We start from the raw sequence: 4781 nt of genomic DNA, 5'->3' as shown, positions 1-4781 counted from the left end.
TGCACACTATTCTGAAGATGGGGACTTCTATAGCCTGATTTTGTTTCTTACTGGGATTCCGGTCATAATCTATTCAGTGTTCCCCATCAACCTAAGGTTTTTGGTACTAGTAATTAGCTATTTTTATGGCACTGCAACAATCAAAACGGGTTGACACTTTATGTATAACAGGACATATTACAAAATTGTTATGATTCCCCACCATGGAGAAAATTGAAAAACAGATGGGAATACACCGATGCACACTGTAATAGAATCTTCAAGCTACGAATGGTAAAATTTTTACTTAACGTACTCACCTGCATAAGTGACTGGCTGTGCACTATTACAAGGATGTTTTATACATATAGAAATATGGGATCGGCTGATCTGTTACACAAATAATGTTTTTTTCTTGTAGTCCTGTAGAAGTCGTGTTGGATATTACCCATGACAAAACACATGTTGGCTGGGCATTTCCATATGTAATAAAAGAACGACAGAACACCCAACGACTAATTATTCGAGACGTTTGATGAAAAACAATTGTTTACACTGTCTTTTGTGTTTTTGATATGAAACATAAGAAATATATACAGATGAATATCTAGAGAACACTAGCGTGTGCATAGGATAAGTGTTACAGTTTAATGGTGGGTCGTGCAAACGGTCCAGAAGGAGGGTTCAGGGTGTGTATTTCCCTCACCTTTTTGCACCGCACAGATTGAAAGTAGCAATTTACGCATACTTGAGAGACGCCAGTTCCTACACTTTACACAAAAACACCCCACCGGTGAATATATATGGATAAAAAATCAGTCTGACTGTCACCGAAACATCTATGTATACATCTAACATGGATCATGATTGACACATTTCTATCTCTTTTCAGAAGGACAAATAACACCTCCTGTAGAGCAGCCTGTCCTTGAAGACCAGCCTGTTGGTGATTCTATTCTGCCCCATGGATGATTACTCCTTCCAACAACTCCTGGACTATTTTGAACAAATAGGAGATATATGGGCATGAAACTTTGAAAGTAACTGACAAAAGTGAGATGCATGATGTGCCACACTTAGCAAGTAAACCCAAGGAGATGATGGACAGAGTGCTGAAACTTTTCAGACACTCACCTCCAGTCACAGATCTGGGTTGACTACATCATCGTTCTTCAGCTCACTTCGCCACCGCAGTTTGGACCCAGCCATAAGCAAATCAGTCTTGACCCTGTGCCTCATGGAAACAGTCCAGCCTGAAATGGCAGGCCAGGTCCTCACTGGACCGGAAACAAGCATCCTGGGACTGGTTTCGGGGTAGCACCCCTCATCAGCCAGGTTTGCTTGAATCCATTGGCAAAGTGAGCAAGGGATCAACACTAGCTTTTTAATTGACACACAGGTACATGACATGTATGTGTCAGTAAACATTTTAAGTGTAAATCAGCCACACCTATAGTCAGTCACACTGGAATTATGTAGCAGGAGAGGTTAAACGTATGCAGCATGTATGAGCATAGTATGCTGCAGGGTAAAGCAATGTATGTGGTATATTAACATGCATTTTGCAATTATCTGATTTCATAATATCTTTATGTTAACACTTGGTAACAGTCTCTGGTAGTCTGTTCGCACCTCATCAGCAGCTGTTTCATACACAAATATGGACATATGCAAAATAAACCTGCACAGACAAGCTTAGCGATGGTCGTTCCACTTCACTGCTACATCTTTTGAAATGTGGTTACCCCTTCACAGACCTATATTCTCATATAGGAGAAATAAAACTATGCAAAACCATTTAATACACACCTACAGAGAAGAAAATAGTAAATAATTGTAGATGGATCAAACATTACAGGAAACTTTCCATGGAGTTCCTGTACAAACTGTAGTTCCTTTATCAAGCAAAATAAAATAGAACTAAACGGAGTGTGTCACTGGATAAATGATCTAGTAAACTGTAAGACCAAGAATGTAATTTACCACATCATCAGCCCTCGCCAGAAAGGCTACGTAGGTGAGAGGTAATGCGAACTACATTTGAATGAATGGTTATGTTAAGTGTAAACCTATGAAGGAACCTCTGATAGATACGATCAGTAATATGTAAACAATATGAGCAGAGCTAGATGTGAATAGCACGACCACTATGGGATCATTTATGTTACATATGTAGTCCTATGAAAAAAGTGTTTTATATTTCTATTTTGTTTACTACGGAGGCTCAATAAATATCCTGTTAAATCAACATCTTTAGGTAATTCTGGATTGTACGTGACCAGGAATCACTGTTTCATTAGAAACTGAACAAGTGTTCTAAAGTACAGAACACAACACCCAAGAACAATTACAATGAATAAAGGCATGAAGGGTAAGTAATAATTAGTCCCTTTCCTGTATTCTATTAGAGACTAGAATAATTTACCCATTGGTATAGTGGCTAACAGTGCAACAACAGATGGAAGCAAAATGCTCATAGTTGACCCTGTTTTGCTTCGAACAAAGTAAGTGTCTCATAAGGGTAGAGGGGATCTTCAGCATATGTGGTCACCCTAAGTGGGAAAGGCTGATTAGATTGATAGTCTCTTATAATTTACAGGTCGATACCCCACGTGCAGGGCTCCATTTGAATATATCCACAAGCACAAAGGAAGCCGAATACTAACAAAATCTAAGAGGTAATTAATCAGGGAAAGTAAATATTACCCAGGTTTGGATAGCGAACCATATAAAGCTTATCTGTGGGATAGAAACACTTATTCAGAGGGTTCTCCTACTTTGGTACCTCTGTTTTAATAGAAAACATATATACCGTCAAAAATAGTAAATATGACGAATGAATATAATAGGATGTAACCCACCCACTCAACATTGTGCACTGAACAGAGTAGTATATGTATGATATGTATCAAATTATGTGTTTTATCTGTTTCCCGGATTACCTACTGTTTTTAAACGTGTTTTAAGAATATTTTTATCTTTAAATTGTCCTGAAGAAGGCGAAGACTGATCTGATAAGCCGCCAAAATGATGTGTCGACATTATTTCAATTATAATACGCACATGAAAAACTTGAACAATAGTGTTAGTTTTTTTTATATGGTAGAGAACTATATAGGAAAGAAAAAATCTTTTCTTCAATGCTTTTTATGTGAATTGGCACTATGATTGTATTTGTGCATATGTATGTTCTATTGAATTAGGATACTGTGTAAAAGATATTTTTGGTACTTTTGTAAATACTCTTTTTAGTGTGTACTAAATACAAAATAAGTACTTCATTAATGTATTGAAATATAATTTTATAATAAAATCTTTTTAAAATATGGATAAAGGAAACAGAACCATATGTGTGTTTTTGATTAATACACACCCTGGTACATTTCTGGTGCACTGCACTTTGTTTGACTATAGGTTGACCAAGTAATATATAGCAGAGAAGGGATCCTTCTGTTTTTATTTTGTTACGTTTGCGCCATTTGTGGTATGACCAAATTTGATTGTTTTGAACATCTGTACATTACACACCAGATGATGGTTCATGTGCCCAATGCATAACGACTATTGATATGATAAAAGTACTACAGATTTCCTGTGGGCCTGTTTACATTGCCCCCACACTCACAATAACTTGTCAATTCCAAATGAATCTGTGGCCAAGTCCTGTTGTGTTGGCACACTGACTGTAATTTGGTTGCAGATGTTTGATGCCTCCCCATATTCATCACAATGTTACAACACACATGGATCACACACAGCCGTCACAGAGCTACATCCATGTACTCATATGCTTACTGGTTGCAATGGGGTCCTAGAAGGTGTCGACTTCACCCCGGTTGAATGGTACATGTCCACCTACAAGACAAAGATTTTTACATTGCATTTTAAATAGTGTAGCTACCAAAGGTCCATATTTCATTCTAAATACTTGGATATCACAGTGTTTTAAACATATTAAATACTCTTGATACACATATGAATACATTGCATTACTATGGGATGCAGCTAGTCACCTTGCAAGGCTGAGCTGCCTAGATGTTGAAAGACACAGGTATCTATCATCACATGCCTGAATCATGCTTCAGGCATGTGATGTTTCTGTACTGCTGGTCAGCATCATGCCAGGCCCCCTTGCACCATGACACAAGGGTGAAGCCATTGGCCCTAGGCAGGCTAACGTGGCACTGCAATGAGAAATGACAGGTGTACACCGTATGTAACATTTTAAAGACCACATCAGGCTTGCAGCAATGCATGCTACCTTGCAACCTGAAATAATCAATGAATCCCAGAAGTTGGACATCACCCAGCCTTCTCATGCAGCTGAGCTGAACCTGCTCTGCAGATGCCCTTTCATCTGAAAAAAGAAAAACTCTTAATATTTTGCCATTGAGATTCCAAGTCATTGTTCCTAATTTGACATATGATAAACCTTGTGACAGTCTCTGGTAATTGCTAATGCTCAAATAACAAAGAAACCTCTAAAACGCATGTTACAAAATACCAGAAATACAACATCATTTCCATATTATAACTACCTTCTGTGATTTTTAAATTAAGTTTGTGATCTGAACACGTTGGTCAGATGTAACTTAATGAATACACATTTGCTTGTTAGCAAACAATCATGTTTTGTCAATGCCTTGTTACCACAGGAGAGTCAAAGAAAATATAAATAGGTCAGCCCTGGTTCAGGATTACTCTCAGAGTTCATTATCTTTAAAATAATGCCACCAGTAAGAATTACCAAATATCAAAAGCCTAAATCCTTGATCTTAAGTTCTTACCAGAATTCTTCTCTC

The sequence above is a fragment of the Triturus cristatus genome, chromosome 4_1 (genome assembly GCF_964204655.1).
Source record: "Triturus cristatus chromosome 4_1, aTriCri1.1, whole genome shotgun sequence".
Lineage (NCBI taxonomy): Eukaryota > Metazoa > Chordata > Amphibia > Caudata > Salamandridae > Triturus > Triturus cristatus.
The sequence above is the reverse complement of the archived record's forward strand: the minus strand, read 5'-3'. Positions refer to the sequence as shown.